Source organism: Micromys minutus (assembly GCF_963924665.1).
Source record: "Micromys minutus genome assembly, chromosome: 13".
Classification (NCBI taxonomy): domain Eukaryota; kingdom Metazoa; phylum Chordata; class Mammalia; order Rodentia; family Muridae; genus Micromys; species Micromys minutus.
This window is the reverse complement of record NC_137982.1, coordinates 35,731,512-35,746,995: the sequence shown is the minus strand read 5'-3', so window position 1 is coordinate 35,746,995 and position 15,484 is coordinate 35,731,512.

Below are 15,484 nucleotides of genomic sequence, written 5' to 3'. Positions count from 1 at the left end.
CATAAGAAAAAAACTTTAGAATATAGGCCATAAATATAGTCAATAATCAGAACTTTAGTGACATGAGAAATAGCTCCAAGAATTTACAAATGGAGTTAACACCTGCAATACAAATGGCTAATGCATATTTTAAATATCCAACATTTTTACTTATCCAGAAAATGAAAATTAAAGCTACTTTGTGATTCTATTTCATCTTCATTCAGTCAGAATTAAGAAAGGAAATTACAACAAATATTGGCAAAGATATTGAAGAGAAGGAATCCATAATCATTATTGGTGGGAGAGTAAAAATTACAGAAACTATAGAAATCAGTGTGGAGGCTCAATACACTATTAGCAGACCTAGCCGTACCACTCCTGGATATACATTCAAATGACTCTGCATCCTAAAGATGCTCATCCACAGTTATTGCTTCTCTTTTGACAATAGCTAGAAAATGGAATCAGCCTACATGCCCATCAGTAGATGAATGGATAATGAAAAGGTGGCTGATATTCTGATACTTAACCCAAGTGGATAAGTATAAGAAAAGATGAGAAAATTTCAAAATAATGTATAGAATTAGGAACTATTATATTCAGATTAAAATAGACAAATGCCTCATGTTTCTTTTTGTTAATCCTGGTTTCTAAATGTTAATGTTGTGTTTTAGGTGTTAACAGAAGGCAAAAAGACTAGAAAGAGGCCTATGAGATGGGAGATCAAAGGCTTTGAGTAAGTGTGTTAGGAACAGTAATAAAACACATAATATAGAGATGAAAAGAGAAGTACTGTGGGCAGAAGTCTACATGGAGCCGGAATGGAAGGAAGGAAAACAAAGCTAGGAGGGAGAAACACAACAGTGGAAAGAATGATCTATAGGACACAGGAAAGCCTGCTATTTTGTATTTCTTTTTACAATGTGGGGGGGTGTGCATGTGGGTGGGTGTGCATGTGCTTGTGCATGTAAGAGCAAGCACATGTATGTATGAAGGGAAGTCTTGAGGGTCCAGCAATCAGACTTGATGGCAAACGCCTCTAACTACTGAGTTCTCTCCAATATGTGTGCTCTTTTTCTTTCTTTCTCTTTCTTTTCTCCTTTCTTTCTTTCTTTCTTTCCTCCTTACATTTATTCTTTCTTCATCCTTCCTTTCTTTCTTTGGTTTTGTTGTTTGTTTAAGTTCAGAGAACTAACAAAACTATAATCTCTTTTCTTCCAAATTAACCAAATTCCAAAACCAGTTTCTAATTTTATTTCAATTCCATTAAAAACTACCAAATTCAGAAAAATGTACAAACATACAGAATTGGTCTCTTGGGTCTGACGTTGATTCTAGAAGTAATATTTACTGTGTAGTGACAAATATAGGCATAGAATCTTTTCTAATGCCACATATTTCAAGGTTCATTCTAGCTCTAGATCTTTTCTAAGAGTGTATTTTTCCTCTTCACAAACAGAAGGAGAATGGGACATACTTGGGGACAAGTGTAAAGAGGCTCTTTGATGTTTCAAAGCAGTTTGCCTTTTGCCCCTCCAACAAATTGCAGACAGAAGTTATGGTGCCTAAATTCCAGTTCCCACAAATGTTGCCTGTCAGAATAACATTTATATCTTCTTTATTTATGTTGAAAGTACTTTTGAGAAATTCCATCTGTACTTTCCAAAGCCATTTTACCTATCAATAGCCCCCCGAATCTTAAATTTTGGATTAATATTTCATCTGTGACCTAGGCTTTAGTGCCACTCAGTGTTCACATCCTAGAACTGCAACACATCAGATGCCAGCCCTGTCATCACTCAGACATGCACTGCAGCCTCAGAATATTTATTTTCTTACAATATAATGACATTAGATCAAGTTCTCTGATTCCTGCCTGGTTTACATTTCATGATGCACAGAACAGAGACAGAAAATTCTGTCGAGACACCTATTGGAGCTTCACTCGGGAGAAATGAATGCCAGTGATCATTTTTAGTTCTTTCTCAGATTGAATCATCTAGAACTGTGCCATGCTTCCAAATATAAACCAACTGACTGAAACCAGAGGAGAGAGAGATTATTTTCTCAAAAGGAAAACTTTCAGCCACTCAAAAACAGGAACATAACTAAAAGTCCAATGTTTACAGAAAACAAAATGTAACAAGGAAAGTTAGTAATCAGATAACGAAATTAAGCAAATTATGAACAGTTGAGTTATATAATGTTAGACTTTTCACAAAATTTTCCATGTCAGTGGAATGGTAAAATTTTTACTTGTGTAGGGAAAAGAAAAGATGAACTCTAGAAACTGTGTTAGAAAAGAATGAATGTGGAAGGGGTATAAAAAAAAACACAGAAGAAACAATCACAAACAGAAGATAAATATAAATGTGAAAAATTAAACAAAGAAAAGCACATAATTTGCTTAACAAGTGGGTCCAAACAAATTACACATAATTCCACACAGAAATTATAAATAAATTCTCACTAGCAAGAGAACATCATTAACAGTACTTAGCAAGAATCTTAAAATCTATAGGATTATTTGTATGTATGGTTTACAGGCTGAAAACATCGTCTCTGGAGTCAGACAGTCCAACAAGCATCAAACTTATAATTCATTACTGAGTAAAAGACTCAATGTCTTTATCTGAAAAATAATCATAATCATAATAGTCCTTAGCTCTACAGACATTCGTCATGGTACACACTGCTGCTCCTTCGAACTTTGCATGGTTTCCATGCTTTGCGCCCTCAGTTCGCCATACGTGAACCATTCTTCCCAACTATCTTTCACTTCTGTTTATAGTGAACTTTGACAAACAGAATATTTAAAAATTTTATAGTAAATATATCACTTTTTTCTTCAGATTTTTGCCTTTGGTATTATGCTTAGAAAAGCTACAGATTTAAAGAAGGAGTAAAGATAGTACAACTTTTTGAAGAAAGAAAAATATATTTGGCATGCATAATGTGAATAAAATAAAAACCCAGCATCCCTCTTCTCATGCACCATTTTAAAATCATTTCAACCTAAAAAAAAAAAAACCACCTGAAAAACTTTCAATTATCCCAGGTTATCCTGTCATCTAGTCTGTCTGAACCGCCATCTGTTACTAAAATAAGACATGTATATATACAATGTTATTCAATACACAGAAAGTGAAAATTGTTTATTTTTAAAAGCAGTTCTTCATTTATATGAACTACTTATTCTACAAATCCAGGAACTCACCAGAAGCATGCACAGCTTAGTGAATTAGGTTATGTGGGTACAAGTTCTTTTACCCTAACCTCATCAAAACCATATGAAGACTTTCAAAGTTTAAACAAATCACTAATAACTTATCAGGGTTCTAATCATTAGAACTGGGATATTTTTATCGAGTAGAGAAGAGTATATATAAGCTTGACTAGCAAAATATAATCTGCTTCTTGTTTATGTCTCATACAATATCATTCATTCATTATTAAAGTTTCTCAAAGTTATTACTTACTCAATTTTTATTTCTGAATTAAAACTATAAGCAGAAATCCCGTTGGCATTTTCAAATTTAGATTAATACCAACTCAGGATTTATTGGATAACTAATATAATATTTTTAGAAAGAGAGAGCTGAGTTTTTAGGATGTGTGTGTGTGTGTGTGTGTGTGTGTGTGTGTGTGTGTGTGTGTGTATACATATGCAAGTGTAGATGCTCAAAGAATCCAGTCAAGGGTATCAGATACCTGGACCCAAAGTTACAGATGCTTGTGAAGTTCCCACCATGGGTCGTGGGAAATAAACTGAGGTTCTTTGCAGACCAGCATAGTCTCTTAACTACTACATCATCTCCACAACACCTAGTTCAGCTTTAATAACTAAGATAGTTTAATATCTAAGAAATTTTTGTTTGAGTAAAAGCCCGGTGGCTAGAGAGATTGCTCAGTTGGTGAAATTTCTACCAGGAATGTACAAAGAGCTGAATTCATACCTTCATCACCCACATAAAGACTGTACAATTCATGTGTGCATGTGTCTATAATCCCACTGCTGGGGGTGGGGTGAAGAAAAGTGAGTTTCTTTAACTCAGTAGTCAGCCAAACTTACCAATCAGCAGACTCCAGACCCTGTCTAACAGTATGGTGGAAAGAAATGGAGGAAGATGCCCAACACTGCCCTAACACCTCCCAACATACATAGACAACCACACAGACATGCACCACATAAAAATTCAGCTCAGCATTAGTTTTCATAATTTTTATAATTCACAAAGGAGTTCAAACAAAAAGTTGCTACTAATCATATAAAGGTCTCTTCCAAATAAGCCACATTGAAAACAGTATGGATAACATACCATACATTTTTATTTTAGGTTTTGAGACTATAATTACAATAGTACTCCACTGACTCCCTCAAAATTCTCCCTTATCCTCTTCCCTGCAATCCTCCAAATTTGTGGCCACCTTTTTCATTCATTTTTATTACACTCTTAATATATACATACATACACACACACACACATACACACACACACACACACACACACACACACACACACACATATATATATATATATATATATATATATATATATATATATCCCTAATTATAACCTGCTCAGCCCATATAATGTTAGTTGCTTGTAAGGGTGATTATTTGGCACTAGGCGACAGACTGGTGTGTCCTTCCCTGAGGCAGACCATCTCTCCAGCTCGCATCTCTCCTCTGTTGTCCACCATTCCTTCTGTAGGGTTAAGGCCTCAAGGGCTTTCCCCAAACATGTTGGTAAATCAGCCATAGTGTAGGAGTGCCTTGTAGATGTATCCATTGTGACTGGGTTCCACAATGCATTTTTTATTGGTTGTAGTTTTCTGCAGTGGTGTCCATCTATCGCAAAAAGAAATCTTCTTGGTGATAGGTAAAGCTATGCTTAAAATCTCACCATTCCTATTATTCAGATATTGGAGATAATAAAAAATGCTTTGGTTTTCTCAAGGTCACAGACCATCAAGTAGTAGCATATCAATGGTAACAGGTTTTTTCTTAGTCTACTGCTCCATCTACTACAGTGTATATTCTCTGCCATAAACTTCTTAAAATACGTAGAAAGTCACAAGAATTGTTAATTCTACTTTTCAGCACTGTCATATTTTGTCCACTGAGCCAAACATACCAGATGTCTTTAAATGAAAGATTTAGACAACATAAAAAATAAAATGTTATTATATATAAGCCTCTTAAATATAGTAATACATTAGAAATGCTGTAAGGTATTATAGGAAGAGGAAATGTTTAAGATATAAATGAAATATACACAAACACAGAAAGTGGCTATAGATGCAGATAATGAGGTAAGAAAGCGTGAAAAGGCAATTGAACATTTGGCATGATAAAATACATTTACCTAACATTACGAACTAGATTCATACATTCCCATGTGAGCTGTTTTGTTTCCTAAGACTAATATGCTTTCATAAGTGTATAACTCTTCTAGATTCTTTACAAAAATAACACAACACTAGTGAAAAGTCACCTAGAGTGGTGAAGAGGACATCAGAGTTATAAGGTGACTGATACACTAGCTAATTGCTACCATATCTAAACACCCAATACAAACAGTGAGGATAGAATTTATGAGAACAGAAGTTAAACAATAGTTTCTGAGTTCACTGTGTGTTTGTTCTATCTACACAATTCTAACAAGTAACTCAACATATTTAAGCAAGCAATATTCTCCCGTTTACTTTTCTGTTGTATTTATTTATTATTTGAGAGAGGAGATATGTGTACACACTCTCAAGTGTGCTTGTAGAAATCAAAAAATAACCCAAAGAAATGAATTCTCTTCTACTACATATGTCCCAGAGATTGAGTTCAAGCAGTGAGGTTTGATGACAAATGCCTGCATCTACTGAACCACGCAAACAGCCCTTGCCTTCCCCAGTCTTACCACAGGTGTTCATATAATGAAAGATAGAAAAGACAGGTCAGGGCAAAGTAGTAAGTCTTACACACAGCACATAGAAACAGAATTAAAGAATGCATATAGATACAAATAAAAAATCTTGAGAGCGGAGCCTGGCCTACCTGCCAGGCTGAACGGCGGCTCATAGAGGCTGAGCAACTGGTGAGTGGGAGACCAAGACTGCAGGGGAGCAGAGAGATCTCTGCAGAGTGCACACAGAAAGTGCACACCAAAACTTGCCCTGCCCTGCCTTGCCCGATCCAGCGATTGCGAACAGAAAATTAAAACTTCTGTTTCCACCCGGAGGCGACTTCCGGACGCAGAGCAGAGCCTGGCCTACCTGCCACCCGGATCGGCGGCTATTAGAGGCTGAGCAACTGCGATTGGGAACAGAAAATTAGAACTTCTGTTTCCATCCGGAGGTGACTTCCGGACACAGAGCGGAGCCTGGCCCATCTGCCACCCGGAACAGAGGCTCGTAGAGGCTGCGCAACTGGTGGGTGGGAGACCAGGGCTGAAAGGGACCAGAAAGATCTCTGTGGAGTACACACAAAAAGTGCACTCCCTGCCTTGTCCTGCCCTAATATGCCTGAGCCAGCAAACAGAAATAGAACATTGGAACTTCGGCTCACACCCGACGACTCTGAGGCATAAAACCCACCTGACACCTCAACCAGTGGAGAACCAGGGACACAGACCAGATACAAGGGAAAGGCAAGAACATATCACTGACAACAAAATGGCAAGAGGAAAGAGAAAGAGTATATCCCAAGGGAACCAAGACAATCTAGCAACACCAGAGCCCAGCTCTCCCATAACAGCAAACATCGGAACTCCAAACACTCCAGAAAAAGAAGACACAGACCTGAAATCATGCCTCAAGACGCTGATAGAGTTAATTAAACAAGAAAGGGAGGAAAAGCAAAAAGATTCAGAAGCTTTTAAAAAAAGAAACAAGAAAAACACTCAAAGAACTCAAAGAACTAGAGGAAAACAGAACCAAAGAAATAAAGGAATAAAAGAGGGAAATTAAAACACAGATTGAAACAATAAAGAAAACACTAAAAGAGATAACTCTAGAGTCAGAACACCAAAAAAAGAAAACAGGAATCACAGAAGCAAGCATTTCCAATAGATTACAAGAGATGGAAGAGAGAATCTCGGGGGCAGAAGACAACATTGCAAACATAGACAAAACAGCCAGAGAAGATGCAAAAAACAAAAAGCTCCTAACCGAAATTGTCCAGAAAATACAAGACACAATGAGAAGACCGAACCTAAGAATAATAGGAATAGAAGAGAGAGAAGAGTATCAAATAAGAGGCACAGTAAATATCTTCAACAAAATCATAGAAGAAAACATCCCTACCATCAAGAATGAGATAACCACGAGCATAAAAGAAGCCTTCAGAACTCCAAATAGGTTGGACCAGAAAAGAAATACCTCCCGACACATAATAGTAAAAACATCAAGCGCCCAAAGTAAAGAAAGAATACTAAAAGCCGTAATGGATAAAGGTCAGATAACATATAAAGGCAGACCAATCAGACTCACACCCGATTTCTCAACAGAGACTATGAAAGCTAGAAGAGTCTGGACAGACATCATGCACTCCTTAAGAGAGCACAAGTGCCAGCCCAAGCTGCTATACCCAGCAAAACTATCAATCACCATCGATGGAGAGACAAAGATATTTCAAGACAAATCAAAATTCACAAAATATCTGACCACAAACCCAGCACTACAACGAATTATAGGTGGAAAACCCAATACAATGAGGGAAAATACAGCCTAGTAAAAACAAGAAAACTCCTAAACAAGAAAACTAAAAGAAGAAAAAAACGCAGACACAACTCAACCCAAAAAAGCAAAAATGGCAGGAAACAGAAACAACTATTCCTTGATATCTATTAAAATAAATGGTCTCAACTCCCCAAAAAAGAGACATAGACTATCAGACTGGATACATAAACAAAATCCAGTTTCCTTTTGCATACAGGAAACTCATCTCAGAGACAAAGACAGGCACTATCTCAGAGTAAAAGGGTGGGAAAAAAACTTCCAAGCAAACAGCTCCAAGAAGCAAGCTGGAGTGGCTATTCTAATATCGAATAAAGTAAATTTCCAACCAAAAGTTATCAAAAAAGATAAGGAAGGACACTTTTTACTCATTACCGGGGAAATCTGTCAGAAGGAACTCTCAATCCTTAACATATATGCTCCAAATAAAAAATCACCCACATTCATAAAGGAAACCCTACTAAAGCTCAAAAAATACATTTCACCCCACACAATAATAGTGGGAGACTTTAATACCCCACTCTCACCAATGGACAGATCAGGGAAACAGAAACTGAACAAGGACACAGCAAAACTAGCAGAGACTTTGAACCAACTAGAATTAATAGATATATACAGAACATACTATCCCAAAGTAAAAGAATACACCTTCTTCTCACCAACCCATGGCACCTTCTCGGAAATTGACCACATAATTGGACACAGAACGAGCCTCCATCGATATAAGAAGATTGAAATACTCCCATGCATCCTTTCAGATCACCATGGTCTACGGCTGGTCTTTAACAACAACAAAGACAACAAAAAGCCCACATATACATGGAAACTAAACAATGCTCTGTTAAAAAATAGCAGGGTCAAAGAAGAAATAAAGAAAGAAATTAAGGATTTTCTAGAATTCAACGAAAACAAAAAGACAACATACCCAAACATATGGGATGCAATGAAAGCAGTATTGAGAGGAAAAGTCATAGCCCTAAGGGCTTCAAAAAACAAACTGGAGAGAGCTCACATCAGCAACCTGACAGCACAGCTAAAAGCCCTAGAATAAAAGGAAGCAGAAATACCCAGAAAGAGTAGACAGCAAGAAATAATCAAAATTAGGGCAGAAATAGACCAAATAGAAACAAAAAGAACCATTGAAAAAATCAACAAAACCAAGAGTTGTTTGTCTGAGAAATTCAATAAAATTGATAAACCCGTAGCCAGACTAACAGAGGGCAAAGAGAGGGTATCCAAATTAACAAAATCATAAAGGAAAGTGGGGATATAACAACTGAAACTGAGGAAATGCAAGAAATCATCAGATCCTACTACAAAAACTTATACTCCACAAAATTGGAAAATCTAGAGGAAATGGATGAATTCCTAGACAGATACAAGGTCCCAAAGTTAAACCAGGACCAAGTAAATAATCTAAATAACCCTATAACACCTAAGGAAATAGAAGAAGTCATCAAAAGCCTTCCAACCAAAAAAAGCCTAGGTCCAGAGGGGTTCAGTGCAGAATTTTATCAGACTTTTATTGAGGATATAACACCAATACTCACATAACTATTTCAAAAGATAGAATCAGATGGAATATTACCCAACTCATTTTTTGAGGCTACAATAACCCTCGTACTTAAACCACACAAAGACCCTAGAAGGAAAGAGAACTTCAGACCAATCTCACTTATGAACATTGATGCAAAAATACTCAACAAAATCCTTGCAAACCGATCTAAGAACACATCAAAATGATCATTCATCATGACCAAGTAGGCTTCATCCCTGGGATGCAGGGATGGTTTAACATAAGAAAATCTATCAACGTAATCCACCATATAAACAAACTCAAAGACCAAAATCACATGGTCATATCACTAGATGCTGAGAAAGCATTCGACAAAATCCAACACCCCTTCATGTTAAAAGTCCTGGAAAGAACAGGAATCCAAGGCCCATACTTAAACATAATAAAAGCAATATACAGCAAACCAACAGCCAACATCAAACTTAATGGCAAGAAACTTGAAGCAATCCCACTAAACTCAGGGACTCGACAAGGCTGCCCACTCTCCCCCTACCTATTCAACATAGTACTGGAAGTCCTGGCTGGAGCAATTAGACAGCAAAAGGAGATCAAGGGGATACAAATCGGAAAGGAGGAGATAAAAACATCACTCTTTGCCGATGACATGATAGTGTACTGAAGTGACCCCAAAAATTCCACCAGAGAACTCCTACAGCTGATAAACAAGTTCAGCAAAGTGGCCGGATACAAAATTAACTCAAACAAATCAGTAGCCTTCCTATACTCAAAGGACAAACATGTGAAGAAAGAAATTAGGGAAAAGGTACCCTTCACAATCGTTACAAAAACTATAAAATACCTTGGTGTGACTCTAACTAAGGAAGTGAAGGACCTGTATGACAAGAACTTCAAACCTCTAAAGAAAGAAATTGAGGAGGATCTCAGAAAATGGAAAGATCTCCCATGCTCATGCATTGGAAAAATCAACATCTTAAAAATGGCCATCCTACCAAAAGCAATCTACAGATTCAATGCAATCCCCATCAAATTTCCAACCCAGTTCTTTATGGAATTGGAAATATCAATGTGCAATTTCTTATGGAAAAACAAAAGACCTAGAATAGCGAAGTCCATCCTCCACAACAAAAAAACATCTGCGGGAATCACTATCCCTGACCTCAAGCTATATTACAAGGCAATTGTGCTAAAAACTGCATGGTACTGGTACAGAAATAGGCATATAGATCAATGGAATAGAATAGAAGATCCAGAAATGAGCCCTCATGTATGTGGTCACCTGATTTTTGACAAAGGAGCAGTAAACATTCAATAGAAAAAGGACAGCCTATTCAACAAATGGTGCTGGTCCAACTGGCACTCAACATGCAAAAGAATGAAAATAGACCCGTTCTTATCTCCTTGTACAAAGCTCAAGTGTAAGTGGATCAAAGATCTCCACATTAAACCAGATACACTGAAACTATTAGATGAGATAGTAGGGAAAACCTTAGAACACATAGGTACAGGAGAAAATTTCCTGAACAAAACACCAATGGCTCAAGCTCTAAGGTCAAAGATTAACAAATGGGACTTAATGAGATTGCAAAGTTTCTGTAAGACTAAAGACATCGTCAAAAAAACAAAACGACAACCAACAGAATGGGAAAAGATCTTTACCAACACCACATCAGATAGAGTCCTAATATCCAAGGTGTACAAGGAACTCAAAAAGCTAGACACCAGAGAATCAAATAACCCTATTAAAAAATGGGGTACAGAGCTAAACAAATCATTTTCAGTTGAGGAACACCGAATGGCCGAGAAACATCTGAGGAAGTGCTCGACATCCTTAGCCATCAGAAAAATGCAAATCAAAACAACCCTGAGATTCCACCTCACACCAGTCAGATTGGCCAAGATTCAAAACTCAGATGACAGCAGATGCTGGCGAGGCTGCGGAGAAAGAGGAACACTTCTCCACTGTTAGTTGGGTTGCAAGCTAATACAACCACTCTGGAAATCTGTCTGGCGATACCTCAGAAAATTGGATATAGTACTACCTGAAGACCCAGCTATTCCACTTCTGGGCATATACCACAAAGATATATGCACCACAATCTTCATAGCAGCTCTATTTATAATAGCCAGAAGCTGGAAGGAACCCAGATGTCCTTCAGAAGATGAATGGATACAAAAATTGTGGTACATATACACAATGGAATACTACTCAGCCACCAGAAACAATGACTTAACCAAATTCTTAAGAAAATGGCTGCATCTAGAGAATATCATCCTGAGTGAGATAACCAAGTCACAAAAGAACAGACATAATATGCATTCACTGATAGTGGAATGCTAACCCCAGAGGCTTGCACTCCCCCAGAAACAACTCACCGACTGTATGAAGTCCAAGAAATAAAGAAAAAATATATATATACATAAATTTACAAAACAAGAAGACTTTGACTATTTACATTTTCTAAGATCCTCCTCAATTTCTTTTTTTAGAGGTTTGAAGTTCTTGTCATACAGGTCCTTCACTTCCTTAGTTAGAGTCACACCAAGGTATTTCATAGTTTTTGTAACGATTGTGAAGGGTACGTTTTTCCTAATTTCTTTCTCCACATGTTTGTCCTTTAAGTACAGGAAGGCTACGGATTTGTTTGAGTTAATTTTGTATCCAGCCACTTTGCTGAACTTGTTTATCAGCTGTAGGAGTTCTCTGGTGGAATTTTTGGGGTCACTTCAGTACACTATCATGTCATCGGCAAAGAGTGATGTTTTTATCTCCTCCTTTCCGATTTGTATCCCCTTGATCTCCTTTTGCTGTCTAATTGCTCCAGCCAGGACTTCCAGTACTATGTTGAATAGATAGGGAGAGAGTGGGCAGCCTTGTCGAGTCCCTGATTTTAGTGGGATTGCTTCTAAGTTTCTCACCGTTAAGTTTGATGTTGGATGTTGGATTGCTGTATATTTCTTTTATTATGTTTAAGTATGGGCCTTGGATTCCTGTTCTTTCCAGGACTTTTAACATGAAGGGGTGTTGGATTTTGTCGAATGCTTTCTCAGCATCTAGTGATATGACCATGTGATTTTGGTCTTTGAGTTTGTTTATATGGTGGATTACGTTGATGGATTTCTTTATGTTAAACCATCCCTGCATCCCAGGGATGAAGCCTACTTGGTCATGATAAATGATCTTTTTGATGTGTTTTTGGATTCGGTTTGTGAGAATTTTGTTGAGTATTTTTGCATCAATGTTCATAAGTGAGATTGGTCTGAAGTTCTCTTTCCTTGTAGGGTCTTTGTGTGGTTTAAGTACGAGGGTTATTGTAGCCTCAAAAAATGAGTTGGGTAATAATCCATCTGATTCTATCTTTTGGAATAGTTATGTGAGTATTGGTGTTATATCCTCAAAAAAGTCTGATAAAATTCTGCACTGAACCTGTCTGGACCTGGGCTTTTTTTGGTTGGGAGGCTTTTGATAACTTCTTCTATTTCTTTAGGTGTTATAGGATTATTTAGATGGTTTACTTGGTCCTGGTTTAACTTTGGGACCTTGTATCTGTCTAAAAATTCGTCGATTTCCTCCAGATTTTCCAATTTTGTGGAGTATAAGTTTTTGTAGTAGGATCTGATGATTTCTTGTATTTCCTCAGTTTCAGTTGTTATGTCACCACTTTCCTTTCTGATTTTGTTAATTTGGATACACTCTCTTTGCCCTCTAGTTAGTCTGGCTAGGGGTTTATCAATCTTGTTGATTTTCTCAAAGAACCAACTCTTGGTTTTGTTGATTTTTTTCAATGGTTCTTTTTGTTTCTATTTGGTCTATTTCTGCCCTAATTTTGATTATTTCTTGCCATCTACTCTTTTTGGGTATATCTGCTTCCTTTTGTTCTAAGGCTTTTAGCTGTGCTGTCAGATTGCTGATGTGAGCTCTCTCCAGTTTCTTTGTGGAAGCACTTAGGGCTATGAGTTTTCCTCTCAATACTGCTTTCATTGCCTTCCATAGGTTCGGGTATGTTGTGTTTTTGTTTTCGTTGAATTCTAGAAAATCCTTAATTTCTTTCTTTATTTCTTCTTTGACCCTGTTATCCTTTAACAGAGCATTGTTTTGTTTCCATGTATGTGGGCTTTTTGTTGTCTTTGTTGTTGTTAAAGACCAGCTGTAGACCATGGTGATCTGAGAGGATGCATGGGAGTATTTCAATCTTCTTATATCGATGGAGGCTCGTTCAGTGTCCAATTATGTGGTCAATTTTCGAGAAGGTGCCATGGGGTGGTGAGAAGAAGGTGTATTCTTTTACTTTGGGATAGTATGTTCTTTATATATCTATTAATTCTAGTTGGTTCAAAGTCTCTGCTAGTTTTGCTGTGTCCTTGTTCAGTTTCTGTTTCCCTGATCTTTCCATTGGTGAGAGTGGGGTATTAAAGTCTCCCACTATTATTGTGTGGGGTGAAATGTATTTTTTGAGCTTTAGTAGGGTTTCTTTTATGAATGTGGGTGATTTTTTATTTGGAGCATATATGTTAAGGATTGAGAGTTCCTTCTGACAGATTTCCCCGGTAATGAGTAAAAAGTGTCCTTCCTTATCTTTTTTGATAATTTTTGGTTGGAAATTTACTTTATTCGATATTAGAATAGCCACTCCAGCTTGCTTCTTGGAGCTGTTTGCTTGGAAGTTTTTTTCCCACCCTTTTACTCTGAGATAGTGTCTGTCTTTGTCTCTGAGATGAGTTTCCTGTATGCAGCAAAAGGTTGGATTTTGTTTATGTATCCAGTCTGATAGTCTATGTCTCTTAATTGGGAGTTGAGACCATTTTTGTTAGTAGATATCAAGGAATAGTTATTTCTGTTTCCTGCTATTATTGCTTTTTTGGGTTGAGTTGTGTCTGTGTTTTTTTTCTTCTTTTAGTTTTCTTGTTTAGGAGTTTTCTTGTTTTTACTAGGCTGTATTTTCCCTCATTGTATTGGGTTTTCCACCTATAATTCGTTGTAGTGCTGGGTTTGTGGTCAGATATGGTGTGAATTTTGATTTGTCTTGAAATATCTTTGTCTCTCCATCGATGGTGATTGATAGTTTTGCTGGGTATAGCAGCTTGGGCTGGCACTTGTGCTCTCTTAAGGAGTGCATGATGTCTGTCCAGACTCTTCTAGCTTTCATAGTCTCTGTTGAGAAATCGGATGTGAGTCTGATTGGTCTGCCTTTATATGTTATCTGACCTTTATCCCTTACTGCTTTTAGTATTCTTTCTTTACTTTGGGCGCTTGATGTTTTTACTATTATGTGTCGGGAGGTATTTCTTTTCTGGTCCAACCTATTTGGAGTTCTGAAGGCTTCTTTTATGCTCGTGGTCTTCTCATTCTTGATGGTAGGGAAGTTTTCTTCTATGATTTTGTTGAAGATATTTACTGTGCTCCTTAGTTGATACTCTTCTCCCTCTTCTATTCCTATTATCCTTAGGTTCGGTCTTCTCATTGTGTCTTGGATTTCCTGGACATTTTGGGTTAGGAGCTTTTTGTTTTTTGCATCTTCTCTGGCTGTTTTGTCTATGTTTGCAATGTTGTCTTCTGCCCCCGAGATTCTCTCTTCGATCTCTTGTAATCTATTGGAAATGCTTGCTTCTGTGACTCCTGATTTTTTTTTTTTTTTTTTTTTTTTTTTTTGGTGTTCTGACTCTAGGGTTATCTCTTTTAGTGTTTGCTTTATTGTGTCAATCTCTGTTTTAATTTCCCTCTTCCATTCCTTTATTTCTTTGGTTCTGTTTTCCTCTAGTTCTTTGAGTTCTTTGAATGTTTTTCTTGTTTCTTCTTTAAAAGCTTCTGAATCTTTTTGCTTTTCCTCCCTTTCTTGTTTAATTAACTCTATCAGTGTCTTGAGGCATGATTTCAGGTCTGTGTCTTCTTTTTCTGGAGTGTTTGGAGTTCCGATGTTTGCTGTTATGGGAGAGCTGGGTTCTGGTGTTGCTAGATTGTCTTGGTTCCCTTGGGATATACTCTTTCTCTTTCCTCTTGCCATTTTGTTGTCAGTGATATGTTCTTACCTTTCCTTTGTATCTGGTCTGTATCCCTGGTTCTCCACTGCTTGAGGTGTCAGATGGGTCAAGCCCTGTTTTATGCCTCAGAGTCGTCGGGTGTGAGCAGAAGTTCCAACGTTCTGTTTCTGTTTGCTGGTTCAGGCACAGTTGCTCAGCCTCTATGAGCCGCCGTTCTGCCTGGCAGGTAGGCCAGGCTCTGCTCTGCTTCTGGAAGTC